Consider the following 18,990-nt stretch of genomic DNA (forward strand, 5'->3'; position numbering starts at 1 on the left):
GGTTTCTGTGTCATGCTTTGAAGCCCCGATATATCTTTGGTCTTTGACAACGGTTCACCCTGCACTTTTGGACAAGTGCAACACAGACTCTGTGGCGCAATGGTAGCGCGTCTGACTCCAGATCAGAAGGTTGCGTGTTCAAATCACGTCAGGGTCAAAGAAATTGTCACTCTTTGTGGATGACGATGTGTTTCTCAAGTAGTCTGAGCTGAAGCTTGTTCTGTGTGAAAGCAATGGGAGTAGCTGGCTCCTCCAAACAAAAAAAATATTTGTTTTTAATCATTCAAAAAATCAATGTAGGCTCTATACTTTTACAATAATTGACCTTCTAAACTTAAGCTACAACCACCACCTTAGTATGTACACAGCCAGCTCTTTTAAACCAAGCAACACAGTCTTTTTGTTGAGGCCACTTAAAATTTACTGACTTCTTGCTTTTATGACAGATTCTGTACATTTTACACCAACATTATCTCAACTTCAAGAACCAACAACATTCAATGAAGACTCTGTGCTGCCATGCTAGCATGTCCGAATCTAATTTAGAACACTGTGTGGTCACTCTGCGAGAAAGATGCTGTGTTTACCAAAAAATCTAGTACTCCAACTTGTCTTTGATCAAAGCTGTTGCAAAAGGAAATTTATTTACTCGATCACACAAATAAAAGAGACTTACTTGGGCTCAAGGAATTTTCATCATTACTTTCACTTTGTCCGGTGCCCTCAGCTGGCTAGGTTATTGCTAACTTGCTAGGCTAGCGCCTGCTAAAAGCTCCATATGAAACAGCACAACAAGCTTTTATTCACACTTACCAGTCTGAAAATGCCGTCAACACACACGTATCCGCATACGGTTTGGAAAGTGAGCTTTGGTCTTCGCACGGCTGCCATGCAGAGTACATTGGGAATCTATTTGTTAGATCACAGATCCGAGCTCCTCGGTTTTGATTCCATGCTGGTTAACTTACAAATCTCTATCCACTGTTCTTTTTCCCAAAACGGTCATGTGAATGAGTGGTACAGGTTATGACAAAGCCCCTTTTTGAGACGGTTTCAGCTTTTTAAAAGCAGAAAACAAAGATAGCGTTGTGGATGAAGGCTATATAAACATGCAGAAGCCAGTTTCCGGATGCACAGGTATCCCACAACGCCGTGCGGTTTCTGTGTCATGCTTTGAAGCCCCGATATATCTTTGGTCTTTGACAACGGTTCACCCTGCACTTTTGGACAAGTGCAACACAGACTCTGTGGCGCAATGGTAGCGCGTCTGACTCCAGATCAGAAGGTTGCGTGTTCAAATCACGTCAGGGTCAAAGAAATCGTCACTCTTTGTGGATGACGATGTGTTTCTCAAGTAGTCTGAGCTGAAGCTTGTTCTGTGTGAAAAGCAATGGGAGTAGCTGGCTCCTCCAAACGAAATAAACATTTGTTTTTAATCATTCAAAAAATCAATGTAGGCTCTACACTTTTACAATAATTGACCTTCTAAACTTAAGCTACAACCACCACCTTAGTATGTACACAGCCAGCTCTTTTAAACCAAGCAACACAGTCTTTTTGTTGAGGCCACTTAAAATTTACTGACTTCTTGCTTTTATGACAGATTCTGTACATTTTACACCAACATTATCTCAACTTCAAGAACCAACAACGTTCAATGAAGACTCTGTGCTGCCATGCTAGCATGTCCGAATCTAATTTAGAACACTGTGTGGTCACTCTGCGAGAAAGATGCTGTGTTTACCAAAAAATCTAGTACTCCAACTTGTCTTTGATCAAAGCTGTTGCAAAAGGAAATTTATTTACTCGATCACACAAATAAAAGAGACTTACTTGGGCTCAAGGAATTTTCATCATTACTTTCACTTTGTCCGGTGCCCTCAGCTGGCTAGGTTATTGCTAACTTGCTAGGCTAGCGCCTGCTAAAAGCTCCATATGAAACAGCACAACAAGCTTTTATTCACACTTACCAGTCTGAAAATGCCGTCAACACACACGTATCCGCATACGGTTTGGAAAGTGAGCTTTGGTCTTCGCACGGCTGCCATGCAGAGTACATTGGGAATCTATTTGTTAGATCACAGATCCGAGCTCCTCGGTTTTGATTCCATGCTGGTTAACTTACAAATCTCTATCCACTGTTCTTTTTCCCAAAACGGTCATGTGAATGAGTGGTACAGGTTATGACAAAGCCCCTTTTTGAGACGGTTTCAGCTTTTTAAAAGCAGAAAACAAAGACAGCGTTGTGGATGAAGGCTATATAAACATGCAGAAGCCAGTTTCCGGATGCACAGGTATCCCACAACGCCGTGCGGTTTCTGTGTCATGCTTTGAAGCCCCGATATATCTTTGGTCTTTGACAACGGTTCACCCTGCACTTTTGGACAAGTGCAACACAGACTCTGTGGCGCAATGGTAGCGCGTCTGACTCCAGATCAGAAGGTTGCGTGTTCAAATCACGTCAGGGTCAAAGAAATCGTCACTCTTTGTGGATGACAGATGTGTTTCTCAAGTAGTCTGAGCTGAAGCTTGTTCTGTGTGAAAGCAATGGGAGTAGCTGGCTCCTCCAAACGAAATAAACATTTGTTTTTAATCATTCAAAAAATCAATGTAGGCTCTACACTTTTACAATAATTGACCTTCTAAACTTAAGCTACAACCACCACCTTAGTATGTACACAGCCAGCTCTTTTAAACCAAGCAACACAGTCTTTTTGTTGAGGCCACTTAAAATTTACTGACTTCTTACTTTTATGACAGATTCTGTACATTTTACACCAACATTATCTCAACTTCAAGAACCAACAACGTTCAATGAAGACTCTTCATTGAACGCTGCCATGCTAGCATGTCCGAATCTAATTTAGAACACTGTGTGGTCACTCTGCGAGAAAGATGCTGTGTTTACCAAAAAATCTAGTACTCCAACTTGTCTTTGATCAAAGCTGTTGCAAAAGGAAATTTATTTACTCGATCACACAAATAAAAGAGACTTACTTGGGCTCAAGGAATTTTCATCATTACTTTCACTTTGTCCGGTGCCCTCAGCTGGCTAGGTTATTGCTAACTTGCTAGGCTAGCGCCTGCTAAAAGCTCCATATGAAACAGCACAACAAGCTTTTATTCACACTTACCAGTCTGAAAATGCCGTCAACACACACGTATCCGCATACGGTTTGGAAAGTGAGCTTTGGTCTTCGCACGGCTGCCATGCAGAGTACATTGGGAATCTATTTGTTAGATCACAGATCCGAGCTCCTCGGTTTTGATTCCATGCTGGTTAACTTACAAATCTCTATCCACTGTTCTTTTTCCCAAAACGGTCATGTGAATGAGTGGTACAGGTTATGACAAAGCCCCTTTTTGAGACGGTTTCAGCTTTTTAAAAGCAGAAAACAAAGATAGCGTTGTGGATGAAGGCTATATAAACATGCAGAAGCCAGTTTCCGGATGCACAGGTATCCCACAACGCCGTGCGGTTTCTGTGTCATGCTTTGAAGCCCCGATATATCTTTGGTCTTTGACAACGGTTCACCCTGCACTTTTGGACAAGTGCAACACAGACTCTGTGGCGCAATGGTAGCGCGTCTGACTCCAGATCAGAAGGTTGCGTGTTCAAATCACGTCAGGGTCAAAGAAATCGTCACTCTTTGTGGATGACAGATGTGTTTCTCAAGTAGTCTGAGCTGAAGCTTGTTCTGTGTGAAAGCAATGGGAGTAGCTGGCTCCTCCAAACGAAATAAACATTTGTTTTTAATCATTCAAAAAATCAATGTAGGCTCTACACTTTTACAATAATTGACCTTCTAAACTTAAGCTACAACCACCACCTTAGTATGTACACAGCCAGCTCTTTTAAACCAAGCAACACAGTCTTTTTGTTGAGGCCACTTAAAATTTACTGACTTCTTGCTTTTATGACAGATTCTGTACATTTTACACCAACATTATCTCAACTTCAAGAACCAACAACGTTCAATGAAGACTCTGTGCTGCCATGCTAGCATGTCCGAATCTAATTTAGAACACTGTGTGGTCACTCTGCGAGAAAGATGCTGTGTTTACCAAAAAATCTAGTACTCCAACTTGTCTTTGATCAAAGCTGTTGCAAAAGGAAATTTATTTACTCGATCACACAAATAAAAGAGACTTACTTGGGCTCAAGGAATTTTCATCATTACTTTCACTTTGTCCGGTGCCCTCAGCTGGCTAGGTTATTGCTAACTTGCTAGGCTAGCGCCTGCTAAAAGCTCCATATGAAACAGCACAACAAGCTTTTATTCACACTTACCAGTCTGAAAATGCCGTCAACACACACGTATCCGCATACGGTTTGGAAAGTGAGCTTTGGTCTTCGCACGGCTGCCATGCAGAGTACATTGGGAATCTATTTGTTAGATCACAGATCCGAGCTCCTCGGTTTTGATTCCATGCTGGTTAACTTACAAATCTCTATCCACTGTTCTTTTTCCCAAAACGGTCATGTGAATGAGTGGTACAGGTTATGACAAAGCCCCTTTTTGAGACGGTTTCAGCTTTTTAAAAGCAGAAAACAAAGACTAGCGTTGTGGATGAAGGCTATATAAACATGCAGAAGCCAGTTTCCGGATGCACAGGTATCCCACAACGCCGTGCGGTTTCTGTGTCATGCTTTGAAGCCCCGATATATCTTTGGTCTTTGACAACGGTTCACCCTGCACTTTTGGACAAGTGCAACACAGACTCTGTGGCGCAATGGTAGCGCGTCTGACTCCAGATCAGAAGGTTGCGTGTTCAAATCACGTCAGGGTCAAAGAAATCGTCACTCTTTGTGGATGACAGATGTGTTTCTCAAGTAGTCTGAGCTGAAGCTTGTTCTGTGTGAAAAGCAATGGGAGTAGCTGGCTCCTCCAAACGAAATAAACATTTGTTTTTAATCATTCAAAAAATCAATGTAGGCTCTACACTTTTACAATAATTGACCTTCTAAACTTAAGCTACAACCACCACCTTAGTATGTACACAGCCAGCTCTTTTAAACCAAGCAACACAGTCTTTTTGTTGAGGCCACTTAAAATTTACTGACTTTTTGCTTTTATGACAGATTCTGTACATTTTACACCAACATTATCTCAACTTCAAGAACCAACAACGTTCAATGAAGACTCTTCATTGAACGCTGCCATGCTAGCATGTCCGAATCTAATTTAGAACACTGTGTGGTCACTCTGCGAGAAAGATGCTGTGTTTACCAAAAAATCTAGTACTCCAACTTGTCTTTGATCAAAGCTGTTGCAAAAGGAAATTTATTTACTCGATCACACAAATAAAAGAGACTTACTTGGGCTCAAGGAATTTTCATCATTACTTTCACTTTGTCCGGTGCCCTCAGCTGGCTAGGTTATTGCTAACTTGCTAGGCTAGCGCCTGCTAAAAGCTCCATATGAAACAGCACAACAAGCTTTTATTCACACTTACCAGTCTGAAAATGCCGTCAACACACACGTATCCGCATACGGTTTGGAAAGTGAGCTTTGGTCTTCGCACGGCTGCCATGCAGAGTACATTGGGAATCTATTTGTTAGATCACAGATCCGAGCTCCTCGGTTTTGATTCCATGCTGGTTAACTTACAAATCTCTATCCACTGTTCTTTTTCCCAAAACGGTCATGTGAATGAGTGGTACAGGTTATGACAAAGCCCCTTTTTGAGACGGTTTCAGCTTTTTAAAAGCAGAAAACAAAGATAGCGTTGTGGATGAAGGCTATATAAACATGCAGAAGCCAGTTTCCGGATGCACAGGTATCCCACAACGCCGTGCGGTTTCTGTGTCATGCTTTGAAGCCCCGATATATCTTTGGTCTTTGACAACGGTTCACCCTGCACTTTTGGACAAGTGCAACACAGACTCTGTGGCGCAATGGTAGCGCGTCTGACTCCAGATCAGAAGGTTGCGTGTTCAAATCACGTCAGGGTCAAAGAAATCGTCACTCTTTGTGGATGACAGATGTGTTTCTCAAGTAGTCTGAGCTGAAGCTTGTTCTGTGTGAAAGCAATGGGAGTAGCTGGCTCCTCCAAACGAAATAAACATTTGTTTTTAATCATTCAAAAAATCAATGTAGGCTCTACACTTTTACAATAATTGACCTTCTAAACTTAAGCTACAACCACCACCTTAGTATGTACACAGCCAGCTCTTTTAAACCAAGCAACACAGTCTTTTTGTTGAGGCCACTTAAAATTTACTGACTTTTTGCTTTTATGACAGATTCTGTACATTTTACACCAACATTATCTCAACTTCAAGAACCAACAACGTTCAATGAAGACTCTTCATTGAACGCTGCCATGCTAGCATGTCCGAATCTAATTTAGAACACTGTGTGGTCACTCTGCGAGAAAGATGCTGTGTTTACCAAAAAATCTAGTACTCCAACTTGTCTTTGATCAAAGCTGTTGCAAAAGGAAATTTATTTACTCGATCACACAAATAAAAGAGACTTACTTGGGCTCAAGGAATTTTCATCATTACTTTCACTTTGTCCGGTGCCCTCAGCTGGCTAGGTTATTGCTAACTTGCTAGGCTAGCGCCTGCTAAAAGCTCCATATGAAACAGCACAACAAGCTTTTATTCACACTTACCAGTCTGAAAATGCCGTCAACACACACGTATCCGCATACGGTTTGGAAAGTGAGCTTTGGTCTTCGCACGGCTGCCATGCAGAGTACATTGGGAATCTATTTGTTAGATCACAGATCCGAGCTCCTCGGTTTTGATTCCATGCTGGTTAACTTACAAATCTCTATCCACTGTTCTTTTTCCCAAAACGGTCATGTGAATGAGTGGTACAGGTTATGACAAAGCCCCTTTTTGAGACGGTTTCAGCTTTTTAAAAGCAGAAAACAAAGATAGCGTTGTGGATGAAGGCTATATAAACATGCAGAAGCCAGTTTCCGGATGCACAGGTATCCCACAACGCCGTGCGGTTTCTGTGTCATGCTTTGAAGCCCCGATATATCTTTGGTCTTTGACAACGGTTCACCCTGCACTTTTGGACAAGTGCAACACAGACTCTGTGGCGCAATGGTAGCGCGTCTGACTCCAGATCAGAAGGTTGCGTGTTCAAATCACGTCAGGGTCAAAGAAATCGTCACTCTTTGTGGATGACGATGTGTTTCTCAAGTAGTCTGAGCTGAAGCTTGTTCTGTGTGAAAGCAATGGGAGTAGCTGGCTCCTTCAAACGAAATAAACATTTGTTTTTAATCATTCAAAAAATCAATGTAGGCTCTACACTTTTACAATAATTGACCTTCTAAACTTAAGCTACAACCACCACCTTAGTATGTACACAGCCAGCTCTTTTAAACCAAGCAACACAGTCTTTTTGTTGAGGCCACTTAAAATTTACTGACTTTTTGCTTTTATGACAGATTCTGTACATTTTACACCAACATTATCTCAACTTCAAGAACCAACAACGTTCAATGAAGACTCTTCATTGAACGCTGCCATGCTAGCATGTCCGAATCTAATTTAGAACACTGTGTGGTCACTCTGCGAGAAAGATGCTGTGTTTACCAAAAAATCTAGTACTCCAACTTGTCTTTGATCAAAGCTGTTGCAAAAGGAAATTTATTTACTCGATCACACAAATAAAAGAGACTTACTTGGGCTCAAGGAATTTTCATCATTACTTTCACTTTGTCCGGTGCCCTCAGCTGGCTAGGTTATTGCTAACTTGCTAGGCTAGCGCCTGCTAAAAGCTCCATATGAAACAGCACAACAAGCTTTTATTCACACTTACCAGTCTGAAAATGCCGTCAACACACACGTATCCGCATACGGTTTGGAAAGTGAGCTTTGGTCTTCGCACGGCTGCCATGCAGAGTACATTGGGAATCTATTTGTTAGATCACAGATCCGAGCTCCTCGGTTTTGATTCCATGCTGGTTAACTTACAAATCTCTATCCACTGTTCTTTTTCCCAAAACGGTCATGTGAATGAGTGGTACAGGTTATGACAAAGCCCCTTTTTGAGACGGTTTCAGCTTTTTAAAAGCAGAAAACAAAGATAGCGTTGTGGATGAAGGCTATATAAACATGCAGAAGCCAGTTTCCGGATGCACAGGTATCCCACAACGCCGTGCGGTTTCTGTGTCATGCTTTGAAGCCCCGATATATCTTTGGTCTTTGACAACGGTTCACCCTGCACTTTTGGACAAGTGCAACACAGACTCTGTGGCGCAATGGTAGCGCGTCTGACTCCAGATCAGAAGGTTGCGTGTTCAAATCACGTCAGGGTCAAAGAAATCGTCACTCTTTGTGGATGACGATGTGTTTCTCAAGTAGTCTGAGCTGAAGCTTGTTCTGTGTGAAAAGCAATGGGAGTAGCTGGCTCCTCCAAACGAAATAAACATTTGTTTTTAATCATTCAAAAAATCAATGTAGGCTCTACACTTTTACAATAATTGACCTTCTAAACTTAAGCTACAACCACCACCTTAGTATGTACACAGCCAGCTCTTTTAAACCAAGCAACACAGTCTTTTTGTTGAGGCCACTTAAAATTTACTGACTTCTTGCTTTTATGACAGATTCTGTACATTTTACACCAACATTATCTCAACTTCAAGAACCAACAACGTTCAATGAAGACTCTTCATTGACGCTGCCATGCTAGCATGTCCGAATCTAATTTAGAACACTGTGTGGTCACTCTGCGAGAAAGATGCTGTGTTTACCAAAAAATCTAGTACTCCAACTTGTCTTTGATCAAAGCTGTTGCAAAAGGAAATTTATTTACTCGATCACACAAATAAAAGAGACTTACTTGGGCTCAAGGAATTTTCATCATTACTTTCACTTTGTCCGGTGCCCTCAGCTGGCTAGGTTATTGCTAACTTGCTAGGCTAGCGCCTGCTAAAAGCTCCATATGAAACAGCACAACAAGCTTTTATTCACACTTACCAGTCTGAAAATGCCGTCAACACACACGTATCCGCATACGGTTTGGAAAGTGAGCTTTGGTCTTCGCACGGCTGCCATGCAGAGTACATTGGGAATCTATTTGTTAGATCACAGATCCGAGCTCCTCGGTTTTGGTTCCATGCTGGTTAACTTACAAATCTCTATCCACTGTTCTTTTTCCCAAAACGGTCATGTGAATGAGTGGTACAGGTTATGACAAAGCCCCTTTTTGAGACGGTTTCAGCTTTTTAAAAGCAGAAAACAAAGATAGTGTTGTGGGTGAAAGCTATATAAACATGCAGAAGCCAGTTTCCGGATGCACAGGTATCCCACAACGCCGTGCGGTTTCTGTGTCATGCTTTGAAGCCCCGATATATCTTTGGTCTTTGACAACGGTTCACCCTGCACTTTTGGACAAGTGCAACACAGACTCTGTGGCGCAATGGTAGCGCGTCTGACTCCAGATCAGAAGGTTGCGTGTTCAAATCACGTCAGGGTCAAAGAAATCGTCACTCTTTGTGGATGACAATGTGTTTCTCAAGTAGTCTGAGCTGAAGCTTGTTCTGTGTGAAAACAATGGGAGTAGCTGGCTCCTCCAAACGAAATAAACATTTGTTTTTAATCATTCAAAAAATCAATGTAGGCTCTACACTTTTACAATAATTGACCTTCTAAACTTAAGCTACAACCACCACCTTAGTATGTACACAGCCAGCTCTTTTAAACCAAGCAATACAGTCTTTTTGTTGAGGCCACTTAAAATGTACTGACTTCTTGCTTTTATGACAGATTCTGTACATTTTACACCATTATCTCAACTTCAAGAACCAACAACGTTCAATGAAGACTCTGTGCTGCCATGCTAGCATGTCCGAATCTAATTTAGAACACTGTGTGGTCACTCTGCGAGAAAGATGCTGTGTTTACCAAAAAATCTAGTACTCCAACTTGTCCGTAAGTTAACCAGCATGGAATATCTTTGGTCTTTGACAACGGTTCACCCTGCACTTTTGGACAAGTGCAACACAGACTCTGTGGCGCAATGGTAGCGCGTCTGACTCCAGATCAGAACTTTCACTTTGTCCGGTGCCCTCAGCTGGCTAGGTTATTGCTAACTTGCTAGGCTAGCGCCTGCTAAAAGCTCCATATGAAACAGCACAACAAGCTTTTATTCACACTTACCAGTCTGAAAATGCCGTCAACACACACGTATCCGCATACGGTTTGGAAAGTGAGCTTTGGTCTTCGCACGGCTGCCATGCAGAGTACATTGGGAATCTATTTGTTAGATCACAGATCCGAGCTCCTCGGTTTTGATTCCATGCTGGTTAACTTACAAATCTCTATCCACTGTTCTTTTTCCCAAAACGGTCATGTGAATGAGTGGTACAGGTTTATGACAAAGCCCCTTTTTGAGACGGTTTCAGCTTTTTAAAAGCAGAAAACAAAGATAGCGTTGTGGATGAAGGCTATATAAACATGCAGAAGCCAGTTTCCGGATGCACAGGTATCCCACAACGCCGTGCGGTTTCTGTGTCATGCTTTGAAGCCCCGATATATCTTTGGTCTTTGACAACGGTTCACCCTGCACTTTTGGACAAGTGCAACACAGACTCTGTGGCGCAATGGTAGCGCGTCTGACTCCAGATCAGAAGGTTGCGTGTTCAAATCACGTCAGGGTCAAAGAAATCGTCACTCTTTGTGGATGACGATGTGTTTCTCAAGTAGTCTGAGCTGAAGCTTGTTCTGTGTGAAAGCAATGGGAGTAGCTGGCTCCTCCAAACGAAATAAACATTTGTTTTTAATCATTCAAAAAATCAATGTAGGCTCTACACTTTTACAATAATTGACCTTCTAAACTTAAGCTACAACCACCACCTTAGTATGTACACAGCCAGCTCTTTTAAACCAAGCAACACAGTCTTTTTGTTGAGGCCACTTAAAATTTACTGACTTTTTGCTTTTATGACAGATTCTGTACATTTTACACCAACATTATCTCAACTTCAAGAACCAACAACGTTCAATGAAGACTCTTCATTGAACGCTGCCATGCTAGCATGTCCGAATCTAATTTAGAACACTGTGTGGTCACTCTGCGAGAAAGATGCTGTGTTTACCAAAAAATCTAGTACTCCAACTTGTCTTTGATCAAAGCTGTTGCAAAAGGAAATTTATTTACTCGATCACACAAATAAAAGAGACTTACTTGGGCTCAAGGAATTTTCATCATTACTTTCACTTTGTCCGGTGCCCTCAGCTGGCTAGGTTATTGCTAACTTGCTAGGCTAGCGCCTGCTAAAAGCTCCATATGAAACAGCACAACAAGCTTTTATTCACACTTACCAGTCTGAAAATGCCGTCAACACACACGTATCCGCATACGGTTTGGAAAGTGAGCTTTGGTCTTCGCACGGCTGCCATGCAGAGTACATTGGGAATCTATTTGTTAGATCACAGATCCGAGCTCCTCGGTTTTGGTTCCATGCTGGTTAACTTACAAATCTCTATCCACTGTTCTTTTTCCCAAAACGGTCATGTGAATGAGTGGTACAGGTTATGACAAAGCCCCTTTTTGAGACGGTTTCAGCTTTTTAAAAGCAGAAAACAAAGATAGCGTTGTGGATGAAGGCTATATAAACATGCAGAAGCCAGTTTCCGGATGCACAGGTATCCCACAACGCCGTGCGGTTTCTGTGTCATGCTTTGAAGCCCCGATATATCTTTGGTCTTTGACAACGGTTCACCCTGCACTTTTGGACAAGTGCAACACAGACTCTGTGGCGCAATGGTAGCGCGTCTGACTCCAGATCAGAAGGTTGCGTGTTCAAATCACGTCAGGGTCAAAGAAATCGTCACTCTTTGTGGATGAAGATGTGTTTCTCAAGTAGTCTGAGCTGAAGCTTGTTCTGTGTGAAAGCAATGGGAGTAGCTGGCTCCTCCAAACAAAATAATCATTCAAAAAATCAATGTAGGCTCTACACTTTTACAATAATTGACCTTCTAAACTTAAGCTACAACCACCACCTTAGTATGTACACAGCCAGCTCTTTTAAACCAAGCAACACAGTCTTTTTGTTGAGGCCACTTAAAATTTACTGACTTTTTGCTTTTATGACAGATTCTGTACATTTTACACCAACATTATCTCAACTTCAAGAACCAACAACGTTCAATGAAGACTCTTCATTGAACGCTGCCATGCTAGCATGTCCGAATCTAATTTAGAACACTGTGTGGTCACTCTGCGAGAAAGATGCTGTGTTTACCAAAAAATCTAGTACTCCAACTTGTCTTTGATCAAAGCTGTTGCAAAAGGAAATTTATTTACTCGATCACACAAATAAAAGAGACTTACTTGGGCTCAAGGAATTTTCATCATTACTTTCACTTTGTCCGGTGCCCTCAGCTGGCTAGGTTATTGCTAACTTGCTAGGCTAGCGCCTGCTAAAAGCTCCATATGAAACAGCACAACAAGCTTTTATTCACACTTACCAGTCTGAAAATGCCGTCAACACACACGTATCCGCATACGGTTTGGAAAGTGAGCTTTGGTCTTCGCACGGCTGCCATGCAGAGTACATTGGGAATCTATTTGTTAGATCACAGATCCGAGCTCCTCGGTTTTGATTCCATGCTGGTTAACTTACAAATCTCTATCCACTGTTCTTTTTCCCAAAACGGTCATGTGAATGAGTGGTACAGGTTATGACAAAGCCCCTTTTTGAGACGGTTTCAGCTTTTTAAAAGCAGAAAACAAAGATAGCGTTGTGGATGAAGGCTATATAAACATGCAGAAGCCAGTTTCCGGATGCACAGGTATCCCACAACGCCGTGCGGTTTCTGTGTCATGCTTTGAAGCCCCGATATATCTTTGGTCTTTGACAACGGTTCACCCTGCACTTTTGGACAAGTGCAACACAGACTCTGTGGCGCAATGGTAGCGCGTCTGACTCCAGATCAGAAGGTTGCGTGTTCAAATCACGTCAGGGTCAAAGAAATCGTCACTCTTTGTGGATGACGATGTGTTTCTCAAGTAGTCTGAGCTGAAGCTTGTTCTGTGTGAAAAGCAATGGGAGTAGCTGGCTCCTCCAAACGAAATAAACATTTGTTTTTAATCATTCAAAAAATCAATGTAGGCTCTACACTTTTACAATAATTGACCTTCTAAACTTAAGCTACAACCACCACCTTAGTATGTACACAGCCAGCTCTTTTAAACCAAGCAACACAGTCTTTTTGTTGAGGCCACTTAAAATTTACTGACTTTTTGCTTTTATGACAGATTCTGTACATTTTACACCAACATTATCTCAACTTCAAGAACCAACAACGTTCAATGAAGACTCTTCATTGACGCTGCCATGCTAGCATGTCCGAATCTAATTTAGAACACTGTGTGGTCACTCTGCGAGAAAGATGCTGTGTTTACCAAAAAATCTAGTACTCCAACTTGTCTTTGATCAAAGCTGTTGCAAAAGGAAATTTATTTACTCGATCACACAAATAAAAGAGACTTACTTGGGCTCAAGGAATTTTCATCATTACTTTCACTTTGTCCGGTGCCCTCAGCTGGCTAGGTTATTGCTAACTTGCTAGGCTAGCGCCTGCTAAAAGCTCCATATGAAACAGCACAACAAGCTTTTATTCACACTTACCAGTCTGAAAATGCCGTCAACACACACGTATCCGCATACGGTTTGGAAAGTGAGCTTTGGTCTTCGCACGGCTGCCATGCAGAGTACATTGGGAATCTATTTGTTAGATCACAGATCCGAGCTCCTCGGTTTTGATTCCATGCTGGTTAACTTACAAATCTCTATCCACTGTTCTTTTTCCCAAAACGGTCATGTGAATGAGTGGTACAGGTTATGACAAAGCCCCTTTTTGAGACGGTTTCAGCTTTTTAAAAGCAGAAAACAAAGATAGCGTTGTGGATGAAGGCTATATAAACATGCAGAAGCCAGTTTCCGGATGCACAGGTATCCCACAACGCCGTGCGGTTTCTGTGTCATGCTTTGAAGCCCCGATATATCTTTGGTCTTTGACAACGGTTCACCCTGCACTTTTGGACAAGTGCAACACAGACTCTGTGGCGCAATGGTAGCGCGTCTGACTCCAGATCAGAAGGTTGCGTGTTCAAATCACGTCAGGGTCAAAGAAATCAGTCACTCTTTGTGGATGACAGATGTGTTTCTCAAGTAGTCTGAGCTGAAGCTTGTTCTGTGTGAAAACAATGGGAGTAGCTGGCTCCTCCAAACGAAATAAACATTTGTTTTTAATCATTCAAAAAATCAATGTAGGCTCTACACTTTTACAATAATTGACCTTCTAAACTTAAGCTACAACCACCACCTTAGTATGTACACAGCCAGCTCTTTTAAACCAAGCAACACAGTCTTTTTGTTGAGGCCACTTAAAATTTACTGACTTCTTGCTTTTATGACAGATTCTGTACATTTTACACCAACATTATCTCAACTTCAAGAACCAACAACGTTCAATGAAGACTCTGTGCTGCCATGCTAGCATGTCCGAATCTAATTTAGAACACTGTGTGGTCACTCTGCGAGAAAGATGCTGTGTTTACCAAAAAATCTAGTACTCCAACTTGTCTTTGATCAAAGCTGTTGCAAAAGGAAATTTATTTACTCGATCACACAAATAAAAGAGACTTACTTGGGCTCAAGGAATTTTCATCATTACTTTCACTTTGTCCGGTGCCCTCAGCTGGCTAGGTTATTGCTAACTTGCTAGGCTAGCGCCTGCTAAAAGCTCCATATGAAACAGCACAACAAGCTTTTATTCACACTTACCAGTCTGAAAATGCCGTCAACACACACGTATCCGCATACGGTTTGGAAAGTGAGCTTTGGTCTTCGCACGGCTGCCATGCAGAGTACATTGGGAATCTATTTGTTAGATCACAGATCCGAGCTCCTCGGTTTTGATTCCATGCTGGTTAACTTACAAATCTCTATCCACTGTTCTTTTTCCCAAAACGGTCATGTGAATGAGTGGTACAGGTTATGACAAAGCCCCTTTTTGAGACGGTTTCAGCTTTTTAAAAGCAGAAAACAAAGATAGCGTTGTGGATGAAGGCTATATAAACATGCAGAAGCCAGTTTCCGGATGCACAGGTATCCCACAACGCCGTGCGGTTTCTGTGTCATGCTTTGAAGCCCCGATATATCTTTGGTCTTTGACAACGGTTCACCCTGCACTTTTGGACAAGTGCAACACAGACTCTGTGGCGCAATGGTAGCGCGTCTGACTCCAGATCAGAAGGTTGCGTGTTCAAATCACGTCAGGGTCAAAGAAATCGTCACTCTTTGTGGATGACAGATGTGTTTCTCAAGTAGTCTGAGCTGAAGCTTGTTCTGTGTGAAAAGCAATGGGAGTAGCTGGCTCCTCCAAACGAAATAAACATTTGTTTTTAATCATTCAAAAAATCAATGTAGGCTCTACACTTTTACAATAATTGACCTTCTAAACTTAAGCTACAACCACCACCTTAGTATGTACACAGCCAGCTCTTTTAAACCAAGCAACACAGTCTTTTTGTTGAGGCCACTTAAAATTTACTGACTTTTTGCTTTTATGACAGATTCTGTACATTTTACACCAACATTATCTCAACTTCAAGAACCAACAACGTTCAATGAAGACTCTTCATTGAACGCTGCCATGCTAGCATGTCCGAATCTAATTTAGAACACTGTGTGGTCACTCTGCGAGAAAGATGCTGTGTTTACCAAAAAATCTAGTACTCCAACTTGTCTTTGATCAAAGCTGTTGCAAAAGGAAATTTATTTACTCGATCACACAAATAAAAGAGACTTACTTGGGCTCAAGGAATTTTCATCATTACTTTCACTTTGTCCGGTGCCCTCAGCTGGCTAGGTTATTGCTAACTTGCTAGGCTAGCGCCTGCTAAAAGCTCCATATGAAACAGCACAACAAGCTTTTATTCACACTTACCAGTCTGAAAATGCCGTCAACACACACGTATCCGCATACGGTTTGGAAAGTGAGCTTTGGTCTTCGCACGGCTGCCATGCAGAGTACATTGGGAATCTATTTGTTAGATCACAGATCCGAGCTCCTCGGTTTTGATTCCATGCTGGTTAACTTACAAATCTCTATCCACTGTTCTTTTTCCCAAAACGGTCATGTGAATGAGTGGTACAGGTTATGACAAAGCCCCTTTTTGAGACGGTTTCAGCTTTTTAAAAGCAGAAAACAAAGACAGCGTTGTGGATGAAGGCTATATAAACATGCAGAAGCCAGTTTCCGGATGCACAGGTATCCCACAACGCCGTGCGGTTTCTGTGTCATGCTTTGAAGCCCCGATATATCTTTGGTCTTTGACAACGGTTCACCCTGCACTTTTGGACAAGTGCAACACAGACTCTGTGGCGCAATGGTAGCGCGTCTGACTCCAGATCAGAAGGTTGCGTGTTCAAATCACGTCAGGGTCAAAGAAATCGTCACTCTTTGTGGATGACAGATGTGTTTCTCAAGTAGTCTGAGCTGAAGCTTGTTCTGTGTGAAAAGCAATGGGAGTAGCTGGCTCCTCCAAACGAAATAAACATTTGTTTTTAATCATTCAAAAAATCAATGTAGGCTCTACACTTTTACAATAATTGACCTTCTAAACTTAAGCTACAACCACCACCTTAGTATGTACACAGCCAGCTCTTTTAAACCAAGCAACACAGTCTTTTTGTTGAGGCCACTTAAAATTTACTGACTTCTTGCTTTTATGACAGATTCTGTACATTTTACACCAACATTATCTCAACTTCAAGAACCAACAACGTTCAATGAAGACTCTGTGCTGCCATGCTAGCATGTCCGAATCTAATTTAGAACACTGTGTGGTCACTCTGCGAGAAAGATGCTGTGTTTACCAAAAAATCTAGTACTCCAACTTGTCTTTGATCAAAGCTGTTGCAAAAGGAAATTTATTTACTCGATCACACAAATAAAAGAGACTTACTTGGGCTCAAGGAATTTTCATCATTACTTTCACTTTGTCCGGTGCCCTCAGCTGGCTAGGTTATTGCTAACTTGCTAGGCTAGCGCCTGCTAAAAGCTCCATATGAAACAGCACAACAAGCTTTTATTCACACTTACCAGTCTGAAAATGCCGTCAACACACACGTATCCGCATACGGTTTGGAAAGTGAGCTTTGGTCTTCGCACGGCTGCCATGCAGAGTACATTGGGAATCTATTTGTTAGATCACAGATCCGAGCTCCTCGGTTTTGATTCCATGCTGGTTAACTTACAAATCTCTATCCACTGTTCTTTTTCCCAAAACGGTCATGTGAATGAGTGGTACAGGTTATGACAAAGCCCCTTTTTGAGACGGTTTCAGCTTTTTAAAAGCAGAAAACAAAGACAGCGTTGTGGATGAAGGCTATATAAACATGCAGAAGCCAGTTTCCGGATGCACAGGTATCCCACAACGCCGTGCGGTTTCTGTGTCATGCTTTGAAGCCCCGATATATCTTTGGTCTTTGACAACGGTTCACCCTGCACTTTTGGACAAGTGCAACACAGACTCTGTGGCGCAATGGTAGCGCGTCTGACTCCAGATCAGAAGGTTGCGTGTTCAAATCACGTCAGGGTCAAAGAAATCGTCACTCTTTGTGGATGAAGATGTGTTTCTCAAGTAGTCTGAGCTGAAGCTTGTTCTGTGTGAAAACAATGGGAGTAGCTGGCTCCTCCAAACGAAATAAACATTTGTTTTTAATCATTCAAAAAATCAATGTAGGCTCTACACTTTTACAATAATTGACCTTCTAAACTTAAGCTACAACCACCACCTTAGTATGTACACAGCCAGCTCTTTTAAACCAAGCAACACAGTCTTTTTGTTGAGGCCACTTAAAATTTACTGACTTCTTGCTTTTATGACAGATTCTGTACATTTTACACCACATTATCTCAACTTCAAGAACCAACAACGTTCAATGAAGACTCTGTGCTGCCATGCTAGCATGTCCGAATCTAATTTAGAACACTGTGTGGTCACTCTGCGAGAAAGATGCTGTGTTTACCAAAAAATCTAGTACTCCAACTTGTCTTTGATCAAAGCTGTTGCAAAAGGAAATTTATTTACTCGATCACACAAATAAAAGAGACTTACTTGGGCTCAAGGAATTTTCATCATTACTTTCACTTTGTCCGGTGCCCTCAGCTGGCTAGGTTATTGCTAACTTGCTAGGCTAGCGCCTGCTAAAAGCTCCATATGAAACAGCACAACAAGCTTTTATTCACACTTACCAGTCTGAAAATGCCGTCAACACACACGTATCCGCATACGGTTTGGAAAGTGAGCTTTGGTCTTCGCACGGCTGCCATGCAGAGTACATTGGGAATCTATTTGTTAGATCACAGATCCGAGCTCCTCGGTTTTGATTCCATGCTGGTTAACTTACAAATCTCTATCCACTGTTCTTTTTCCCAAAACGGTCATGTGAATGAGTGGTACAGGTTATGACAAAGCCCCTTTTTGAGACGGTTTCAGCTTTTTAAAAGCAGAAAACAAAGACAGCGTTGTGGATGAAGGCTATATAAACATGCAGAAGCCAGTTTCCGGATGCACAGGTATCCCACAACGCCGTGCGGTTTCTGTGTCATGCTTTGAAGCCCCGATATATCTTTGGTCTTTGACAACGGTTCACCCTGCACTTTTGGACAATGTGCAACACAGACTCTGTGGCGCAATGGTAGCGCGTCTGACTCCAGATCAGAAGGTTGCGTGTTCAAATCACGTCAGGGTCAAAGAAATCATCACTCTTTGTGGATGACGAATGTGTTTCTCAAGTAGTCTGAGCTGAAGCTTGTTCTGTGAAAAACAATGGGAGTAGCTGGCTCCTCCTAACGAAATAAAACATTTGTTTTTAATTCATTCAAAAAATCAATGTAGGCTCTACACTTTTACAATAATTGACCTTCTAAAATTAAGCTACAACCACCACCTTAGTATGTACACAGCCAGCTCTTTTAAACCAAGCAATACAGTCTTTTTG

General features: G+C 41.9%; 17 non-coding genes across 17 annotated transcripts; all 17 read left to right on the forward strand.

Moving 5' to 3' along the window:
* Positions 1 to 85: 85 nt before the first annotated feature.
* On the forward strand, positions 86 to 157 carry trnaw-cca. The gene has a single exon. It is a non-coding gene; the product is annotated as a tRNA-Trp (tRNA).
* Positions 158 to 1,241: 1,084 nt separating this feature from the next.
* Positions 1,242 to 1,313, forward strand: trnaw-cca. The gene has a single exon. It is a non-coding gene; the product is annotated as a tRNA-Trp (tRNA).
* Positions 1,314 to 2,398: 1,085 nt separating this feature from the next.
* On the forward strand, positions 2,399 to 2,470 carry trnaw-cca. The gene has a single exon. It is a non-coding gene; the product is annotated as a tRNA-Trp (tRNA).
* A 1,092-nt stretch (positions 2,471 to 3,562) lies between these two features.
* Positions 3,563 to 3,634, forward strand: trnaw-cca. Its single transcript has one exon. It is a non-coding gene; the product is annotated as a tRNA-Trp (tRNA).
* A 1,086-nt stretch (positions 3,635 to 4,720) lies between these two features.
* Positions 4,721 to 4,792, forward strand: trnaw-cca. The gene has a single exon. It is a non-coding gene; the product is annotated as a tRNA-Trp (tRNA).
* A 1,093-nt stretch (positions 4,793 to 5,885) lies between these two features.
* On the forward strand, positions 5,886 to 5,957 carry trnaw-cca. Its single transcript has one exon. It is a non-coding gene; the product is annotated as a tRNA-Trp (tRNA).
* Positions 5,958 to 7,049: 1,092 nt separating this feature from the next.
* Positions 7,050 to 7,121, forward strand: trnaw-cca. The gene has a single exon. It is a non-coding gene; the product is annotated as a tRNA-Trp (tRNA).
* A 1,091-nt stretch (positions 7,122 to 8,212) lies between these two features.
* Positions 8,213 to 8,284, forward strand: trnaw-cca. The gene has a single exon. It is a non-coding gene; the product is annotated as a tRNA-Trp (tRNA).
* A 1,091-nt stretch (positions 8,285 to 9,375) lies between these two features.
* Positions 9,376 to 9,447, forward strand: trnaw-cca. The gene has a single exon. It is a non-coding gene; the product is annotated as a tRNA-Trp (tRNA).
* Positions 9,448 to 10,558: 1,111 nt separating this feature from the next.
* On the forward strand, positions 10,559 to 10,630 carry trnaw-cca. The gene has a single exon. It is a non-coding gene; the product is annotated as a tRNA-Trp (tRNA).
* Positions 10,631 to 11,721: 1,091 nt separating this feature from the next.
* trnaw-cca lies at positions 11,722 to 11,793 on the forward strand. Its single transcript has one exon. It is a non-coding gene; the product is annotated as a tRNA-Trp (tRNA).
* Positions 11,794 to 12,870: 1,077 nt separating this feature from the next.
* Positions 12,871 to 12,942, forward strand: trnaw-cca. Its single transcript has one exon. It is a non-coding gene; the product is annotated as a tRNA-Trp (tRNA).
* Positions 12,943 to 14,033: 1,091 nt separating this feature from the next.
* trnaw-cca lies at positions 14,034 to 14,105 on the forward strand. Its single transcript has one exon. It is a non-coding gene; the product is annotated as a tRNA-Trp (tRNA).
* A 1,086-nt stretch (positions 14,106 to 15,191) lies between these two features.
* Positions 15,192 to 15,263, forward strand: trnaw-cca. The gene has a single exon. It is a non-coding gene; the product is annotated as a tRNA-Trp (tRNA).
* Positions 15,264 to 16,356: 1,093 nt separating this feature from the next.
* On the forward strand, positions 16,357 to 16,428 carry trnaw-cca. The gene has a single exon. It is a non-coding gene; the product is annotated as a tRNA-Trp (tRNA).
* A 1,086-nt stretch (positions 16,429 to 17,514) lies between these two features.
* trnaw-cca lies at positions 17,515 to 17,586 on the forward strand. Its single transcript has one exon. It is a non-coding gene; the product is annotated as a tRNA-Trp (tRNA).
* A 1,084-nt stretch (positions 17,587 to 18,670) lies between these two features.
* Positions 18,671 to 18,742, forward strand: trnaw-cca. The gene has a single exon. It is a non-coding gene; the product is annotated as a tRNA-Trp (tRNA).
* Positions 18,743 to 18,990: the final 248 nt, after the last annotated feature.

This window comes from Fundulus heteroclitus, unplaced genomic scaffold, assembly GCF_011125445.2.
Source record: "Fundulus heteroclitus isolate FHET01 unplaced genomic scaffold, MU-UCD_Fhet_4.1 scaffold_36, whole genome shotgun sequence".
Lineage (NCBI taxonomy): Eukaryota > Metazoa > Chordata > Actinopteri > Cyprinodontiformes > Fundulidae > Fundulus > Fundulus heteroclitus.